This window comes from Tachyglossus aculeatus, chromosome X4 (assembly GCF_015852505.1).
Source record: "Tachyglossus aculeatus isolate mTacAcu1 chromosome X4, mTacAcu1.pri, whole genome shotgun sequence".
In the NCBI taxonomy this organism is placed as follows: domain Eukaryota; kingdom Metazoa; phylum Chordata; class Mammalia; order Monotremata; family Tachyglossidae; genus Tachyglossus; species Tachyglossus aculeatus.
The window spans coordinates 55724352-55745207 of record NC_052098.1 but is presented as its reverse complement, the minus strand read 5'-3'; the positions used below and the strand labels follow the sequence as shown (position 1 = coordinate 55745207).

The 20856-nt window shown below is 42.4% G+C and overlaps 2 non-coding genes across 2 annotated transcripts; one reads left to right on the top strand and one right to left on the bottom strand.

Moving 5' to 3' along the window:
• Window positions 1–11572: 11572 nt before the first annotated feature.
• LOC119948378 lies at window positions 11573–11710 on the bottom strand. The gene has a single exon (XR_005456778.1). It is a non-coding gene; the product is annotated as a small nucleolar RNA SNORA7 (small nucleolar RNA).
• Window positions 11711–12305: 595 nt separating this feature from the next.
• On the top strand, window positions 12306–12443 carry LOC119948416. Its single transcript, XR_005456812.1, has one exon. It is a non-coding gene; the product is annotated as a small nucleolar RNA SNORA7 (small nucleolar RNA).
• Window positions 12444–20856: the final 8413 nt, after the last annotated feature.

Here is a 20856-nt window from a genome sequence, read left to right as displayed (position 1 = left end):
GAGGACAGTATGCATACCCAGTGGTCTCACGCTGAGTGGGGTGGCTCCAGTGGCTTGGGAGAGCAAGGGCATGTGCTGCCATTGCTTTGACTGAAGAGGAAAAATAGGCACCCTTTCGTCTTGGTCGATCTAGTCCCAGACCAGCCTAGAGGTAGGGAGCGAGACCAGTTAACCCCTTTCAACTCTCTGATTAACAAACATAGAAAAAGGGAAATGATGTTTTTATGACTTCCCTGATTCATATGAGCCAGATGGCAAACTTTGAGCCTAATAAGCATTTTGACAGGCAGAAATGATCTCAATAGCTTACTAGTATAGGTCCAGTATGAATATCTAGATCTATAATAGTTGTGCTATTTAAGCACTTATGCCAAGCACTGTACTAAACATCAGGGTAGATTTCAGATAATCAGATCGGACATAGTTCCTGTCCCACATGGGGCTCACAGTCTAAGTAGGAGGGTGAACAGATATTGAATTCCCATTTTACAGTTGAGTAAACCGAGACTCAGAGAAGTTAAGTGACTTGCCCAAGGTCATGCAGCAGTTAAGTGGCAGAGCCGGGATTAGAACCTACATCCTCTTAGACTACATCCTTGGAGATGATTATGAGCTTTTACTACATCCTCTACATCCTTTTAGACTGTGAGCCCACTGTTGGGTAGGGACTGTCTCTATATGTTGCCAATTTGTACTTCCCAAGCGCTTAGTACAGTGCTCTGCACATAGTAAGTGCTCAATAAATACAATTGATGATGATCCTCTGACTCCCAGGTCTGGGCTCTTTCCACTAGACCATGCTGCTTCCCTTTAAGTCTGAAAGTAGAGCACTGTACCCATGTTCAGAAATCATTAAATGTGCACCTACCCATGTGCTTTAGGCCTTAAGGAAACCAATGTCATCATACTGGGTCATTTCTTCCTGCTATTTTTGGTCTGATTGTAGGTGGGTATTTGCTAAAGACAAGACTCATGTTTGCTCTGAATTTGGTAGGGGGAACAGCTCAAAGAAGGGAGAACGATTAGGAAGGAGAGGAAGGAAGTCAAAGCATATTTTGTGGGGTGATAGCATTTGCAGAGGACAATTTTAAGCTCTTAAAACATTTCCTGGCATTCGGGCAATGTAGACTTGCACCGTAATTAGAAAGCAAAAAATTATTATTATTATTATTATTATTTTTTAGAAGTCTAATCACAATTGTATGGTGCCAAGGTTTCTTCACAAGAATAATAACTCTTAATCTCGTGCATATTTCCATTCCAACGTCTAGGCTCAGAATGGCAGAGCTCATGTCAGAGTCCGTTTTCTACTAGGTGAGCTGGCCCGGGATGAGACAGCTGCTTAATTAAAATCGAGGGACAGAAAATAAGGACTGTCAGCACCAGATGACATTAAAAAAGTTGAACATTTTAGAAAACTGTTCTGACATGCATTAAACAATTTGAAGGAGGCTTTTAAAAGCTCATAATCATCTCCAAGGAGAGTAGCCCCTATTTTTCTTTTGACAAAGCAGGGTCCAATCTTGATCAAAAAATCATACGTAATGTGATCTGAATAAGATCAACTGCTTATTCAAGGTAACTGGTCCCCAGCTATATTTTGCTGAAATGAATTTCCCAACATTCTTTATCATCATTTCTGAGTAAAAAGTGAGATTATGTTGAAAAAGTGTATTTGTAAAATCATTCACTATTTACATAAATCCTTGGATGAGAACCCTACTTTAGGGAAGAGAATCGATCAAATATCATGAATTGCAACCATTTTTATTTTCCTCCAGAAATGCAAGACTTTAATGATCACACAAAAAAATACAGTGTCATTCATGAATACATTTCTCAAATTTCCTCTTCTTGCTTTCCCTATAAACTATACTAGATTGGAGTCTTGTGATGATTATGCTACATTAAGCAAGCATTCTCATGTGCACAAATGTAGATGCCTGTGGTCACTAACCAAAGGATTGTATACTTTGGCAAAACACCTCTAGTAATCCATAATCATTTGAGACCACACTTCTAAGCATTTGGGAGAGTACAGTAGATTTAGAAGATAGTCTTTGTCCTCTAAGACAAGAACAGGTCCAGGATGAAGTGGAGTTTGTCCCTGATGGTGAGGGAGTTCCAAAGGCTACATCTAAACTAATTTGAACTGTTTTGAAGGCATAAATTGTGTCTATCAGCTCTATTGTATTATACTCTTATTATACAGTCCTCAGTAAATACTACTGATTGACTCCAACTCACATTCAATCTGTCACCAAATCCTGTTGGTTCTACCTTCATAACATCTCTAAATTCTGCCCTGTTCTCTCCATCCAAAGTGCCACTATGCTAATCCAAACACTTATATCCTGCCTTGACTATTTATCAACCTCCTTGATGACCTCCTTGCCTCCTTTCTCTCCTCACTCCAGTCCATACTTCACTCTGCTTTTTGGATTATTTTTCTAAAAAAAAAACTGCTCAATCCACGTCTCCCCACTCCTCAAAACCCTCCAATCATTGCTTGTTTACTTCCAGTTCAAGCAGAAATGCCTTACCATAAGCTTTAATCAATTGATCAATCAGTGGTGTCATTCATTCATTCAATAATAATAATAATGATGGTATTTGTTAAGTGCTTACTATGTGCAAAGCACTGTTCTAAGCGCTGGGGAGGTTACAAGGTGATCAGGTTGTCCCACGGGGGGCTCATAGTTTTGATCCCCATTTTACAGATGAGGTAACTGAGGAACAGAGAAGTTAAGTGACTTGCCCAAAGTCATACAGCTGACAGTTGGTGGAGTTGGGATTTGAACCCATGACCTCTGACTCCAAAGCCCGTGCTCTTTCCACTGAGCCACGCTGTTGAGTACTTTCTGTCTGCAGGGTACAGCACTTACTTTGAGCAGAGCACTGTACTAAAGACTTGTGAGAATAAATACAACAAAATTGGTAGACGTGTTCCCTGCCTACAACAAGCTTAAAGTCTCTCCTTCCTACCTTACCTCACTCATCTCCTACTACAACCCAGCTTGAACACGCAGTCTTCTAATGGTGGCCTACTCACCGTACCTCTATCTCACTACTGACCACTTGCCCTTGTCCCCCCACTGGCCTGGAACTCCCTTCCCTTTCGTGTCCAACAGACTACCTCTCTCTCCACCTTCAAAGACATCCTAAAATCACATCTCTATGAGGTCTTCCCCAGGTAAGCCCCCATTCCCCCTACTTTCTCTCCATTCTGTGTCATCTATGTTCTTGGATCTGTACCACTTAAGCCCTGGATATTTGCCCCATAGCACATAAATACATATCCTTATATTCTGCCATTTCCCCTCATCTTTAATTTATTTTAATGTCTGTCTTCCCCTCTAGACTGTAAGTTCCTTGTGGGCGGGGATCATGTCTATTAACTCTATTGTCCTGTACTCTCCTAAGCACTTAGTTCAGTGCCCTGCATATAGTAAGCTCTCAATATCATTGATTGATTGAGTTGTAGGGTGGGTGGGTGATGGGATGGAAGTTGGGGAGAAGAAAGTCAGAGGACCTGGGTTCTAATCCTAACTCTGCCACTTGAGGGTTGGGTGTGAGCTTGGGCGAGTCCCCAGATTTCTCTGTGTCTGTTTCCTCATCTGTAAATGGGGATTTGATTCCTGTTTTCCCTCCCCCTTAGACTGTGAGCCCCATGGGAAGCAGGGACTGCATCTCACCTGATTATCTTGTAGTTACCCCAGTGCTTAGTAAAGGGCTTGGCACATAGTAAGCATTCGGCAAATACCATTACTGTGTGCAGAGGAGGTGTACTAGGTTGATTTTACCATGTGCAGACACAGATTTATGTGACCGACCAGAACCTGATTGATACTTCACCTCTGTCTCCTACAGCTCTATTTAAAAAATGGAAAGATGTTGGTTAGTTTTTTTTTTTTTTGGTTTGTTTACAATCCCACATCACAGGAGGCTGGCAAATAAGCCTGCTGCTTATCCCTGGGTCACTGCCTAGGGAGCAAAGGCAGGGGAGAGTAGTTGGGGTGCCTATTACCATGGTTTAGGAAGTAAACTGAAAGGGACTTCAGAAACCTGTGTGGCTGATCTGAGCATATCCTACTTTCTAATGATGGAGTTGCCTCCCTAATAGACCCATTTCTGCACTACAGTGGATAAAGGTCAGTTTAAATCAAACCTCAGAGTCCAAGGTGAACCCAATCAATTGTATAGGAAGGTCTGAACTCTTCTCATTTATCCCTATTGGCTGTTATTTAAAAGTCCAATTAAGCCTTCAGTGTTAACACTTCTGATTGTATTTATTTGCACTGCAGATGTAGAGAATATCAAGACCTTTATACCACTTTTATTGATCTTACAAAAGCTTTAGATACCATTCAAAGACCAGAGGTGTAGGCATTGCTAAGTGAATTCAGGTGCTCTGAAATTGTCACCAAGACTCTTGGGCTACATCATGACAGAATGAATAATTAAGGTAGAGTTGAAGGAACTGTGGTTCCCCACCACTGTCAGAATTAAGCAGACTGTTTCGTAGGTCTGGCCTTATTTTTTTTCTTTAACTTTACGTTGCCTTGATTGAGAATGCAAAGAGATCTGCAAGCTGGGGTTAGAATATGATTCTGATCCACTGGGTAGCCCAGTGTTAACACATAGAACAACTCATTCAACTCCATTAATTGCATGCAAATGCTTGTGAATCACTTGGCAGATGTAACCTCATACTATGGACTGACAAGTCTGTTGAAAAAAGAAGTGAAGTTCTACCTGACATAACCAAGTTTTCATCAGTAATACAATTTAAAGCTGTCATCATATTCCGCTATCTGGCAGTGGCCTGTTTAGCAGCATATGGAGAGTTAAGGAGATAGAAAATAGAACAAAAAAGGCCATTATGACCTCTGTCACCGGACTCTGTCTTGTAGTCTGCCAGGGGGATATCAAGCTCCATATGAAGTTGAAAGTCTACGTCTGTTATGGAGGCCACCCTGGCTATATACTACCTCTCCAGCCCTGACCTCTCTCGTCTGTAGTCTCAGGACATCTTTACTTGGATGCCCCGCTGATGCCTCAAAGTCACCACCTCCAAAACTGAACTCCTCATCTTTCCACCCAAAACCTGTCCTCCCCCAGCTTTCCCTTCACTGAAGATAGTACAACTGTCTTTGTCTCACAAGCCCGGAGCCTAGGCATTATCCTTGATTCAACCTGCATATTCAATCTGTCACCAAATTTTTTTGGTTCCACCATTCTAACACTGCTAAAGTCCAACCTTTCTTCTCCATCTAAACTTCTACTATGCTGATCCAGTTACTTATATCTACCTTGAATACTGCATCAGTCTCCTCCGTGAACTCCCTGCCTCCTCTCTCCCCACTCCAGTCCTTATGTCACCCTGTTGCCCAGATTATTTTTCTAAAAAAAAGCTCAGTCCACATCTCCCCACTCCTCAGAAACCTCCTACTATTAATCAATCCTATCTACTTCCAAATCAAACTAACTCCTTACCATCAGCTTTAAAGCACTCATTCAGCTCTCTTCTTCTTATTTTACCTTGCTGATTTCCTAGCTAGCAGATTTTGCTCCTCCAACTTCCTTTAACCTTTATCTTACCACTGAACTCTTACCCACATCCCTCTCTGGTCTGGGACTCCATATCCCTTCATATATGGCAGACCACCTGTCTCCCCACCTTTAAGGCCTGATTAATATTTCCCCTCCTTCAAAAGTCCTTCCCCTACTAGGCCCGGCACCTTTGCCGTTCTGTGTCACCTATACACTTGGATCTGTATCCTTTAAGCACTTGATATTTGCCACATAGCACTTATGTACATGTCTCTAATTCACTGTCCACCCCTCTAGACTGTAAGCTCCTTCATTCATACTGAAAGATGATGAGGGAACTGTACATCTTGAAAAAACACAGAGTCAATTTGGGATTAAACTATTTGGCCCCATACAGGTATGGATTTTTAGATGTCAATCAGGAAATGTCTAGATTCTATTAATTGCATGTTCAAAATAAAGATCCGTGAGAACAGGATCTCAGTCCAATTTGTACTCTTTAGACTTCCATGTTCAATTCAGTGGAATGGATTGCTGATCTTGGATGGATATGTTCAGCCACACCCACATACATTTTTATAGTCTTTAAACATCAGCGGCACCATCTCTCAACATGGATTGCTGTATTGGTACCCTCTTCTCCTGGAAACATTATCCAACCTTGGCTTCACTGACACTGCCCTCTCCTGGTTCCTCTCCCTCTCTCCCTCTCGCTTTCTCCCTCTCTCCCTTTCTCCCCCTCCCCCTCCCCCTCTCCTCATTCTCAGTCTCTTTAGCAGGCTCTTCCTCTGCCTCCCACCCTCTAACTGTGGGCATCCTTCAAAGTTTAGTTCTGAGTCCCCTCCCATTCACCATCTACACCCACTCCCTTGGAGAACTCATTCACTCCCATGATTTCAATTACCACCTCTGTGCGGATGATACCCAAATCTACATCTCCAGCCCTGATCTTACTCCCTCTCTGCAGTCTCACATTTCCTCCTGCCTTCAGGACATCTCTACTTGGATGTCCTGCCATCACCTCAAATTTAACATGTCCAAAACAGAGCTCCTTATCTTCCCACCCAAACCCTGTCCTCCCTCTGACTTTCCCATCACTGTGGACAGCACCATCATCCTTTCTGTCTTACAAGCCCAAAGCCTTGGTTTTTATCCTTGACTCCTTTCTCTCATTTAACCTACATATTCAATCTATCACTAAATCCTGTTAGCTCAATCTTCATAACATTGCTAAAATTCATCCTTTCCAGTCCATCCAAAGTGCTACCACATTAATCCAAGCACTTTTCCTATCCCGCCTTGATTACTGTATCAGCCTCCTTGCTGACCTCCCAGCCTCCTGTCTCTCCCCGCTCCAGACCATACTTCACACTGCTGCCCAGATCATTTTTTCTACAAATATGTTCAGTCCAGTTTTCCCCATACCTCAAGAACCTACAGTGGTTGCCCATCTACCTCCATATCAAACAGAAACTCCTCCCCATCAGCTTTAAAGTACTCAATCACCTTGTCCCCTCCTACCTCACCTTGCTACTGTCCTATTACAATGTAGCCTGCACACTTCACTCCTCTAATGTCAACCTACTCACTGAAACTTGATCTCATCTATCTCACCGCTGACCCCTTGCCCACAACCTGTTTTTGGCCTGGAATGCTCTCCCTTTTCACATATGACAGACAATTACTCTCCCCACCTTCAAAGCCTTATTGAAGGCATATTTCCTTTGAGAGGCATTCCCTGACTCAGCCCTCATTTCCTCTGTTCCTACTCCCTTCTGCATTGCCCAGCTCCACAGCACTTACGTACGTCTCCGTGCTTTATTTATTCATATTAATGCCCGTCTCCCCCTCTGGACAGTAAACCATTATGGGCAGGGAATGTCTGTTATATTTTTGTGTTGTAGTCTCCCAAGTGCTTAGTACAGTGCCCCGCACACAGTAAACATGCAATAAACACAAGTGACTGATTGGAACATTACAAATATTTGGAAAAAACCTGCGTTCAAAATGGCACTGAGATTCTCCATTCTGATCTTATTCCTGTACTTATGGTCACGAAGGAGAAAAATATTTCTGTGAAATCTCATCCTTCTTTTGGAACATGGAGAAAGAACACCTGCAAAACCTGGCACAAAATAGTCGTCTTTTCTCCCAAGTAACTCACTCAAGGATAAATTGCTTGTTCCAAAAACTTTAGCAGATTTTGGGCATTGAAATTTAGCAACCTGTTATCTATAGAAACCCCACTAATAGCTTTACTATTTGGAGTTCCTTGTAAGCACTAGGAGTGATTCTGCCCCATTAATACTTGTGAAATGGAGTGTGGATTTAACCCTTTTGAAAATTTAGTAGGCTATAATTAACATAAATGTAAGCTTCATTTTCTGCAGATAACTTTCACACCCAAGCTATTTGTTTCTGAATAGATTCTGCCCTCCTGTCTCTATCATCTAATTTCCTTTCTCATTGGAGAAAACTGTCATGGGGGAATATATTTTGCATTGATTTTACTTGGGCACTATTTATGAAACTGTGATGTGGGAATATATTTTGCACTGATTTTTAATGGGCAGTATTTATTCAACTTCAGTGGTACTAAATATAAATATGAACCTTAAATCTAATAAGTGAAAATATATAAATGATCTCATGTATCAAATTTGAAGTTCTGAATTTATAAAGCTTCATTTTTCTTCTAGATTCAATTAAGATGAATATCATTATGAAGGATTACTTACCAAAAAAATATTAAACTATCAGATGTGGCTGGACAAACAGCACATAAACTATAATCACAGACTAGGTGTCCAATTACCATCTCCCAGAAAAAGGTTGGAGATGGAGTGGGCACAACAAATACATTACATTTTCCTCCATGGAGAATGTTATTGCAGAATGGACAAAACAAATACTATGTGGGCCAGGAAGCCCTTCCAGAAGGTCATGGGTTCTAATCACAGCTCCACCAGTTTCCTGCTCTGTAGCCTTGGGCAAGTCACTTCACTTCTCTGTGCCTCAGTTACCTCATCTGTATAATGGGGATTGAGACTGTGAGCCCCATGTGGGCTAGGGACTGTGTCCAACCTAATTTTCTTGAATCCCCCCCAGTGATTAGTACAGTGCCTGACACATAATAAGCACTTAATAAATAACACAATTGTTGTTATTAAAAATGTTTTTCCAAGGAAAGTTGAAACCCAACCTTTTGGCAGCTCTAATTTGTTCACAAATTCCAAAAATGAACAAAATGTCAGGCTGCCTCCTTGACAAGGAATTGTTATATTGTACTCTCCCAGGAGCTTAGTATAGTGCTCTGCACATAGTAAGTGCTCAATAAATATAATTGACTGGTGAGGTACATTTTAAGTACTGAGCAGATATTGTATTTGGCAAGAAAGTTGATGATGGAGAGAGTGAAAGGACTTATTTTAGGTTTGCACAGTTCAAGAGAACTAAAATTCTCCAGCTGAAAGCTGGACTTTTTAGAAATCATCTATGCTCTTACCCTTATTTCATTTTGCTCATGTGATTCCACAGCAGCTTTGATTCATTTCATGATTTCCCAGAACTGCGTGCACAACAAAAGCCTTCCTAGATTCATGAAGAAAATAATACATGTTCTATTAAGCCCTGTGTCATGGTGGTAGTCAGGCACCCAAGGTCAGAGGACTCTATTAAATGAGAAGTGTACTCTGCTGAGTTTGTCCACATAGGACATCCCCATTTTACAGATGAGGTAACTGAAGCCCAGAGAATTGAAGTGATTTGCCTAAGGTCACACAGCAGACAAGTGGCAGAGCTGAGATTAAAACTCATGAGCTTTTGACTCACAGGCCCATGCTTATTTTACTTGTACATATCTATTCTATTTATTTTATTTTGTTAGTAAGTTTGGTTTTGTTCTCTGTCTCCCCCTTTTAGACTGTGAGCTCACTGTTGGGTAGGGACTGTCTCTATATGTTGCCAACTTGTACTTCCCAAGCGCTTAGTACAGTGCTCTGCACAGAGTAAACGCTCAATAAATATGATTGATTGATTTATCCACTATGCCATGAAAATAGAGTGGCTCTATAGAGTGGTCCTCTATGGGGAATAAGGACAGTGTAAATAAGCTAATCAGTGTTTTGTCTGTAATTCCTCCAGTGCCTAATTGTGTTACACAACGACACTCAATAATACTCATGACTGAGTAATATTTCACTCATGAATAGCAAAACAGGACAGTTTGCTAACTTTTCCCCCAGTAATCAAGGGTATGGTTTGTAATAAAGCTCTGGGATGCTCATTTAAATTGAAAAGAAAAAAAGCCTGTATATATCCATGAAATATCATGCGTGTTTCTCTGCTTTTTCCTTTCCCTGTCTAAAAGTGTATCTTTTCAAAGTAGAAATGTTTTTCATTTCCATTATTGAAGGAAGATGGAATCAGGAGAATGCAGTCAAAGATCATTCTATCCATTCTTTCCACTGAGTTGACTTCATTAAATTCTGGAAAACCTGTGAGTGCATAGGGTGGTCAGAAATCAAAGCCGACTACCTACCATGAGAGGAAAATAGGAAAATGATCATTTTCAAAGATGAAATACAGTACCTAGTGAAGCACATTCAGGAATGCTCTTAATTTCTAAAGAAAATAGCTACACCTTGAAGTGAAGGGAGTCTTTTGTGCTTCAGGACTTGGCTTTTCATCAGACTGGAGGCAGGGAGAGGAAAGAAAGTTATAGCGGGGAATCGTTAAACATGAGCATATTAAAATTAGTCTAATGCAAATTCACTTAGTGTCTGTATTCTAAAGCAGTGCTCTGCTAATCTGGCCTAAGTACTTTCCACAAATAGTTGACCTAATATAGAGGAGCAAGTAGGTAAAAGTGTCTAACTAATATCCTGCACCATTTTTTTTATGGGATTTGTTAAGCACTTACTATGCTAGGCACTGTAATAATAATAATGGCATTTATTAAGCGCTTACTATGTGTAAAGCACTGTTCTAAGCGCTGCACCAAGCACTGGGATAGATACAAGATAACCAGATTGGACACAGTCCATGTTTCACATAGGACTTACAGCTCTATCCTGCATTTTACAGAATAGGTAACTGAAGCCCAGAGAAGTCAAGTGACTTGTCCAAGATCACACAGCAGACAAGTGGTGAAGCCAGAATGAGAACCCAGGCTTTTTAACTCCCAGACCTGTGCTCTCTCCACTAGCCCACACACTTATCACGCTGCTGTAGCTTTAAGTAATTCAAATATGGGAGAAATATGGGGAGCAGCACCAAGAATTCTGTCAATTAACAGTATTTGAGTGCCAATTGTGTGCAGAGCACTATATTAAGCACTTGGTAGTGTGCAACATTTAGAGCTCAAGGAGCTTACAATTTTAGAAGAGAAACAGACACAAAATATCCAAGCAGGAGGAAAAAGAACAGGAAGATGGACACGTGGATTGAGTAAGTGTTTAGAATGGACGATGCAGAAGTGCCATGTGAGATTGTGAGGGCCTAAGTGTTAAGGTGATGGGCAGTTATGACCTGGGGAGAGTGAGAGATATGGAAGTCGGAGCCAGAAGATGCTTCTGATCCACCAGGAAATTCTCCCAGCTCAACAGGCTATGTCCATCATTGAGGATTTGAATATTGAAATTGTCCTTTGGAAGCACACTCACAAAAAGATATGCAGATGATCATGGATCACTTCATGGAGTAAGCATAGTGTCTTGTCGTAGGCAGGGAATGTGTCTGTTTATTGTTATTTGTACTTTCCCAAATGCTTAGTACAGTGCCCTGCACACAGTCTTGTCTTACGCCGTCGAGTTGTTTCCGACCCATAGTGACACCACAGACACATCTCTCCCAGAATACCCCACTCTCCATCTGCAATCTTTCTGACAGTATATCCATAGAGTTTTCTTGGTAAAAAAATATGGAAGTGGTTTACAATTGCTGCCTTCCATGCAATAAACTCGAGTCTCTACCCTCAACTCTCTCCCATGCCACTGCTGCCCAGCCCGGGTGAGTTTTGACTTGTAGCAGATTGCCTTCCACTTGCTAGCCACTGCCCAAGCTAGGAATGGAATGGTTAGGCCTCTGTTTGACTCTCCCTCCCATAGCCAAGACCGGTAGAGTACTGGAAACACTCCAGGTGTGACCCTGAGAGGGGCTGCACACAGTTAAGTGCTCAATAAGTGTGAATGAATGAATGCATGGATGGACTTGGGAGGGAGGTGACAGGGGGAAGACAATGAGCCTAAAGTAAACCAAAGTTATGTACCAGATTAGACCCTGGAAGCCCTAATACACAACACAAGAGTTTTCACTGCTACAGAGAACTTAATTTTGTTAACTAATTCTGCATCCTAGTACTTCACTATCCAATGATAATAATAATGATAATGGCATTTGTTAAGCACTTACTATGTGCAAAGCACTGTTCTAAGTGCTGGGGAGGATAGAAGGTGATCAGGTTGTCCCACGTGGGGCTCACAGACTTAATCCCCATTTTCCAGATGAGGTAACTGAGGCCCAGAGAAGTTAAGTGGCTTGCCCAAAGTCACACAGCTGACAAGTGGCAGAGCCGGGGTTTGAACCCATGACCTCTGACTCCCAAACCTGGGCTCTTTCCACTGAGCCACGCACAGATAGACAACAAAGTGTGTATACACACACACACACACACACACACACACACACACACACACACACACATATATATATATATATATATATATATATATATATATATATACATACATATATCCCTCTCAGGGTTGCACCTGGAGAGTTTCCAGTACTCTACCAGTCTGGACTATGGGAGGGAGTGTTAAGCAGAGGCATATCCATTCCATTCCTAGCTTGGGCAGTGGCTAGCGAGTAGAAGGCAATCTGCTACATATCAAAATAAAAACTCACCTGTGCTGGGCAGCAGCGGCATGGGAGAGAGTCGAGGGCAGAGACTCAAGTTTACTGCATGGAAGGAGGCAGTGGTAAACTACTTCTGTGTTTTTACCAAGAAAACTCTATGGATGCACTACCAGAATGATTGCAGATGAAGGTGAGGAGTTCTGGGAGAGATGTGTCCATGGCATCGATATGGGTCAGAGATGACTTGAAAGCATAAGACAAGATATGTCTACACATATAAGTAAATATAGATAAATATCAAGACATATCTAGAAAGCAAATAACAGGGCAGCAGGCATCATTCCAAATTTAAGATTTCTAAAGCGGTGGTGGTATCGCGCTATCTGTATGGTCCTACCAAAGAAAGCACTACTGACTCCTTGAAAAGTTCTGTCAACATCTCCAGTGAACCACAGTCAAAATTAAATAGTTGGGGAAGATTGCCCAAAATGAAAGCAGTTTACCAGAATTGAAGTAACCCATACAGCTCTGCTGGGCAGCACATATGAGGAGAGCACATGACAGTGGAATTCCCAAACAGCTGCTGTGTGGTGAACTGAAAGGAGACATATGCAAGCAGAGAGGGAAGAACAAATGTTTCAAAGACATGAGACACAGTCTCAAATAATGCACTGTTGGAAAATACTAGCAAGTGACAGCCTGTTGATCAGACACTCAGCTTTCTCTCCTTAGACACTTTGGAAAGATGAGAATATCTTGTTTAGACTTTAAGCACAGACAGGTTAAAAATATTGTCTTTTTTCACTATTACAACTTGAATGAGGAGTCTGGTGTGTTTGGTGGTGGTGTCAAATAGTATTGGAAGGTCAACGGAAGGGGTAGAAAGTTCTAATTGTGCTTGAAAGGTCATACCTGCTGGGATTTGGTCCACAACTGCATTTCAGTTCAGGTAGTGCATGGCTGACTCTGCTCTTCAGTAATCTGCTCAGGAGGTCTCTGGAGAGAATCTTGCCTGCAGTGAGTAGCAGGGAGATTCCCCTTTAGTTCCCACAGTTAGCTCCCTCTTCTTTCTTCTTGAAGATGGTGAGTATCATGGCACCTCTGAAGGATTGTGACATTTAATTAGTGATGCATATAATAAGAAAAAGCTAATGAAGATGTCTGAGGATTAGGTCCTACCCTGGTTTATAGATTTCTGCAGGGTTAGCAGTAAATCTGGGCGTTTTTTCATGGTTTTGACAGTACAGATTGCTTCCCCAAAAGTTAGGGCTAAAATCAGAGTTCCACATTCTTGCCAACTCAATCAATCCTTGGTATTTATTGAGCATTAACTGCATGCAGAGCACTCTACTAAGCGCTTGGGAAAGCACAATAAATAAGGTAGACCTGGTCCCTTACACTCGATGGAGAAAAGGCATGTCCAGGAGTTGAGTTCACTGTGTGCTCTAGCCATCTGCATGAGATCTCCTCTTTGTTCTTGATGAGAGTGGTTCCATCTGCCCTCCTAGCAGTGCAGTAGTAGTATGTGTGGGTAAGCTTGTTGTGGGCAGGGAACATGTCTACCCACTCTGTTATATTGTAATGTCCCAAGTGCTTAGTAAAGTGCTTTGCACACAGTAAGCATTCAATAAATACGATCGATTGGTTGTGGGGCCATAGAGTTTCTTTGGAGATGAAAAAAAGAGATGAAACAAAGTCCTTAGTTTGATGGTGGGCAAATCCCTTTATCTCTTCAGCTTTTGTGTACCACCACTTAACTTGTGCTGTATGTCCTCCCCTGTGAGTTCCTTGAAGTTCAGGGATCATGTCTACCCACTCTATTGTACTCTCCTAAGCCACCCAATAGATACCATTGATTGCCATCCTATCACAGGTTTTTGTTGGCCTCTGGTTATGATCACAAGGAGCTGTGAGGTGGTGGTGACGCATTTCCTATTGTCACAAGTGGTTTTGAGCTGTGATGTTGTCAGAGAGTACTATGTTTACAGGTTTCCCCATTCTTGATAATATATATTCTCCCTCTAGACTGTGAGCTTGTAGGCAGGGAATGTATTTACCATCTCTGTTGTACTCTCCCAAGTGCTTAGTACAGTGGTCTGCACTACAGTGCTCTAGTGGATAGAGCATGGGCCTGGGAGTCAGAAGGACTTGGGTTCTAATTCTGACTACCATTTGTCTGCTGTGTGACCTTGAGCAAGTCACTTAACTTCTCTGTGCCTCAGTTACCTCATCTGTAAAATGGGGATGTCCTATGTGGGACAGGGACAGTGTCCAACCCGATTATCTTGTATCTACGCCGGCATTCATTCATTCAATCATATTTATTGAGCGCTTACTGTGTGCAGAGCACACAGTGTAAAAAGTGTACCTAGTGTAAAAAGCTCAGGACTGGAAGTTGGAGGAACTAGGTTCTAGTCCTAGCTCTGTCACTTGTCAATTGTGTGACCTTGGGTGAGTCACTTAACCTCCCTATGCCTCAGTTTCTCCATCTGTAAAATGGGGATAATACTACTTGAGCCCACCTCTCCAGGGTGTTGCGATGGCTGAATTGAGATAAATAATGTAAGGTGACTTGGCAAGAAAAACACTAAATAGAACTAAGGAAATCACTTAACACAGTGCTCTGCACCCAGTTAAGAGCTGAATAGATACCACTGATTGATTGATAATGACATGCGTACATAAGTTTATATAGCATACCCGATTAGGATTTTGGAGAAGAGTTTTACAATGAAATGAATAATTTACTCCTGTGAGTGGCCACTTGATTTCTAGGGGGCCATTAACCCCACTTCTCTATTGAATAGGCCCATATTTTTCACTGATTCCATTACCCAGCAACCCTATGTGACATATAGTTGAACGTAAGTAGGCACATTGCTAATCCTATTTCCCAGGTGGTAAAAATAAAAGCACAGAAAGGCAATAATAGTTCTGCCTACTCTAAGTGCATCAACTTCCATTTTTTATCAATCAATGGCATTTATTGAACACTTAACTGTGTGCAGAGCACTGTTCTAAGCGCTTGGGAGGGCACAATACAATAGATTAAAGCAATCAGATTTAGACTTTGGTAGGCTTTTGGATTTGATACAAATTTCATCCTAAACAAGGCACAGATGGATTCCAAGAAGCTGCCACCAATGGTTAATCCTTGCTTCAGGAATGAGAGTGGCAAGACAAGATATCGGAGAATGTCAGGAAATGCAAAGTTGTAGTCTATTCTGTTTTATATCTCTCTTAGAGTTAATGACTCACAAGAAGTATAGATGCACTATGGTTTGTATCTGGGTTTTTTTGGACATAGTCTGGGAGTAAATAATATGACATAGATGTTGTTGAATATTTTATGATGCTATGGTCCCAGGAGTCCCTAAATGTTTTATAATTTCTGGGTAAGAAGGAAAACAGAATGCTGTGCACTCTTAGGATTTAGTTCAAAGACCTAGTAATGCTTGGGGTGAAGGAAATTAAGTCTTTCAAAATCACATTTTTAAAGGAAGCCAGGGAAAAATACAATCTAATTCCAGAAGTGAAAGGGGGGGGGAAATACCAAAAAAAAAAAAAAAAAAAAAAAAAACGACTGTCGTGTTTTCTTCCACCTGGATTGGAAGTTCAGTTCCTCTTAGTCTAAGATATTTAAGATTGAGCACAGACCTTGGTTGCTAAATCCTTCATTTGCAGGTTCGAGGGGGCACTGGTCATGCACTTTTCCTGTCACTGAGGGGAGACAAACTCCCCTGCTTCCTCCCCTCCCCCCCACCATCGGCTCTTGCCTGCTTTCCTCCAGCCCGGATTGACCCTGCAGAGGCAGTGACCGTGAGCAGATCTGGGGAGGGGGGCTGAGGAAGCAGGGTGGGAAATGCTGAGAAGGATGAGAGACAATAAGTTCCTGGGTACTCCAGATGCAAGGGCCATAATATACTGCAGTGGCAGCTGCTGCTTTCATTCAGGGCAGAGTCACGAGGGCATCCATTTTCCAGTTCTCCTCCTCCTCTGAAGATTCCATGTCACATAGTTGGCTGGAAAGGCATGGGCATTTTTATGGGATTCCCAAGGCCCAATATAAAAGTTTCTGATTTTTCTACACCTTTTGTTCCATATGGACCAAAGATAGATCTCTATCTTGATTTTTGTCACTTTCATCATGATAAATTATGTTAAATTATGTAACATTCCAAAATTTCATAGCAATAGCCACATCATATCAATATTTCACTATAAAAACATGTTTAAACCTCCAACATCCTTTTGAGTTATATCATTCTGCTCCCTTCCTTGGTGTGAACTCTGCTTTGTTCCTCTCTTGGGAATCTCATTCTTCAGTGATCATTAATATAATACCAACTCCATTATATCCTACTCTCCCAAGTGCTCAGTATAATGCTCTGCATAGAACAAGCAATAATTACCACTGACTGATTCCTGTAGAATGAATGGGACAAATTTCCTTTAGTCTTTAAAATTCTACAAAACCTCTCTGTTGAATCAAACTGCCACAATTGCATGTTTCTTGGGCTTGCCACCAAAGAGAAATTCCCCCAAATGGAATTTAATTTCTGCTCCAGCTGTCCATCTGATTGATCTGTGGCCCATCATAGTCTTTTATGCACCAGATGCATGAGGAGGTACTCTTTATCCTCATTGCAATGAATAATTGGGGTTCTCTGGCATTATTTGTTTACTTTTACATTTTAATATTCTTGGGGGGAAAAGGCAAAGTTTCACCAAAGCATTTAACTGCTCTGCTGGAACATACCTGATGTCTTTTATGTTTATAAGTTTCTCTGTCAAAAATGCGGCAGGTTTCTAGACTTGTCATAAGCTAAGAAGCAACTTCACTTTGGTACACTAAGCAGTCTGAACCCTCAGCAACCCTCCCACGCTGTTGTATTTGGAACATTTCAGATCAGCGACCTGGGGAAAAGGAATTGAGACTAAACTCGTTAAATTTGCAGGAAGGTGGTGAATACTTCCAAAGCCAGGAAAAGAATTCAAAGTCACCTTAATAAATTGGCAAAATGGTCCATCTAAAAAGAGGATGAAGGTTTTAGAATGGACAAGAGCAAAGTAATATTTTTAGGAATGAAAGCCTAGCCTAGTTCAATAGCTGAAAAGAATATGACTCTCCTGTTCTTACCAATGTTATGGTATAGAATAATTGGCTGGGGAGTCTTCCTCTAGCCTCAGAAGCTGGATCCTCAGAGAGAGTGCCTCAGTCTGCTTTGTTTGGCTACTGGTCCCTTTCTGAGAAGGAGAGGGGCCTAGTGGAAAGACATGGGCCTGGGAGTCAGAAGGTCCTGGGTTCTAATTCCGGCTCCACCACTTGTCTGCTGTGTGACCTTAGACAAGTCATTTCACTTCTCTGGTCCTCAGTTCCCTCATCTGTAAAATGGGGATTAAGACTGTGAGCCTTGTGTGAGACAGGAACTATGTCCAACCCAATTATTTTGTATTTACCCCAGTGCTTAGTACAGCGTTTGGCACATTCATTCATTCGATCGTATTTATTGAGAACTTACTGTGTGCAGAGCACTGTACTAAGCGCTTGGAAAGTACAATTCGGCAATAGAGACAATCCCTGCCCACAACAGACTTAGTCTAGAAGCGGGGAGACAGACATCAAAGCAAGTAAACAGGCATTAATATGAATAATAATAATAATGACATTTATTAAGTGCTTACTATGTGCACAGCACTGTTCTTAGTGCTGGGGAGGTTACAAGGTGATAAGGTTGTCCCACGAGGGGCTCACAGTCTTCATCCCCATTTTACAGATGAGGTAACTGAGGTACAGAGAAGTTAAATGACTTGCCCAAGGTCACACAGCTGACAAGTGGCCGAGCCGGGATTTGAACCCATGACCTCTAACTCCAAAGCCTGTGCTCTTTCCACTTAGCCATGCTGCTTCTCTAAATAGATTTATAGATATGTACATATATACACAAGTACTGTGGGGCTGGGAGAGACAGGTAGAGCAAAGGGAGGGAGTGAGTCGGGGTATCATGGAGGGGTGGGGGAGCTGAGGAAAAGGGGGGCTTAGTTTGGGAAGCCCTCTTGGAGGAGGTGAGCCTTCAGTAGGACTTTGAAAGGGGGGGAAGTGTGACTGATGGATTTAAGAATGGAGGGTGTTCTGGGCCAGAGGTAGGAAGTAGGCCAGGGGTCAACGGCGAGACAGGCGAGACCGAGGCACAGTGAGAAGGTTAGCACCAGAGGAGCGGAGTGTGAGGGCTGGGATGTAGAAGGAGAGAAGGGAGGTGAGGTAAGAGGGACCAAGGTGATGGAGAGCTTTGAAGCCAATAGTGAGGAGTTTTTGTTTGATATGGAGGTTGATAGGCAACCACTGGAGATTTTTGAGGAGGGGGGTGACACGACCAGAATGTTTCTGTAATCCGGGCAGCAGAGTGAAGTATGGACTGGGGTGGGGAGAGACAGGAGGTTGGGAGGTCAGAAAGGAGGCTGATGCAGTAATCCAGTCGGGATAGGATGAGAGATTGTACCAACAAGGTAGTGGTTTGGATGGAGAGGAAAGGGTGGATCTTGGCAATGTTGTGAAGGTGAGACCGGCAGGATTTGGTGACAGTTAGATATGTGGGGTGAATGAGAGAGAGGAGTCAAGAATGACACCAAGGTTGTGCTTTTGTGAGATGGGAAGGATGGTTGTGACGGGAAAGTTAGGGAGAGGACAGGGTTTGGGAGGGAAGATATGGAGCTCTGTCTTGGACATGTTGAGTTTTAGGTGGTAGGAGGACATCCAAGTAGAGATGTCCTGTGGTCAGGAGGAGATGCGAACCTGGAGGGAGAGAGAGAACAGGGGAGAAGATACAGATTTGGGTGTCATCCACATAGAGATGATAGTTGAAGCCGTGAGAGTGAATGAGTTCACAAGGGAGTGAGTGTAGATGGAGAATAGAAGGGGACCAAGAACTGACCCTTGAGGGACCCCTACAGTTAGGGGACGGGAGAGGGAGGAGGAGCCCATGAAGGAGACTGAAAATGAACGGCACATAGTAAGTGCTTAACAAATACCATTATTATTATTATTTCTAATTCTGAAGAGCCTGGAGAAAGTTCCTGTTGTGACCTGAGCCTAAGTGGGGCAAATCTTATACTTGGAACTAAACCAATGCAGAAATAAACTCTTCTAGAGCCAAGTAATGCTACTTCTGCTGCAGAGCCTGCTTCAGGAACCATGACATCAGAACACTTGCCTGTTGGACAGACTCCACCTACCTCTGTTCCTTCAGATAGATAATGGGCTGCTCTTTTTGGGGATATGGCATGATAGCCTGGGAAGTGTCCCAGTTCCCCAAAGGCTTCTGAGTAATCTATCCCCGTGAGTCTGTAGCCCAGACAGTGTGAATGGTGGTGGTGAGGTCACCAATAGGGCTGAGCAAATAGATGAGATATCAAAGTTGGTGTTCCCTCAAGTCACCCAGGCAGACCTATTGCTACCACAGAGAGCATTAGCTGAATCTGAATTTCTGGAGCAGTCTTCTGGGTGGGTCACAAGCGACTCCAGATCTTGACCCCATGTCACCCCTTCAGGACAAACTAGGATGGAGTACATCAGGAGGGAATCATTTCCATGGAGTATAACTAGTGTATGCACTTGTTTCCTCTCCCTCTCTTCCTCCTTTTCCCTGAAGAATGATGTAGGACCCTTGGCTTGGTCTGTCAGTGATTTTTTTTTTTTTTGTAATTACCTTTCAAGTCTCTTTGCTGGGCTGATGCAGGGGACAACCTTTTTGGGAAATTCATTAATGCTTCAGAGTTTGCCACATCCCACCCAACTATGGCTGTGTTAGAATCTGCTTAGTGACTCGAGTCAACAAAGACCCAAGAATATGTTTTCCATCTTCCAGGCTTTTAATCAATAGTAGTTACCAAGCCCGATGCTTACTTAGTATGGAACATTGTATTAAGTGCTTGGGAGAGACTGTAAGTTCCTTCTGGCAGGGAACATGTCCCAGCTCTGTTGTATGATCCCAAGCACTTAGTACAGAGCTCTGCACAAAGTAAGGGCTCAGTAAATACCACTGATTTCTTGATTGATTGACCAATTCAGCATGTTGCTCTGTTGGTGGTGATGCCCTCTCTCTTCTAGGAGCATGATGATAGGCTTGGAAATTACCAAATTCAAGTCACTGGGAATAACAGAAAGCCCTTTAGACAAGATCACTGGCGTAGTGGTCCTAGAATGAAGTCAGCTCACCAGCACTGAAGCAGTGTTCATGGAAACACAACATGGCTGGGTGGGCTATGTAAGGAGAATTGAGGACAGCAGGATATCCAAGCAATTGCCTGTAAGGTGAACTGAAAGGAGCCACATGCAAGGCTGGAAGGCAGACTAAATAATTCAAAGCAGATCTTCAAATAATGCAAAAGAGCAGTGAATTGCTGGGATACCACTGCAGCAGACAAACCCAGCTAGCAGGCAGCAAA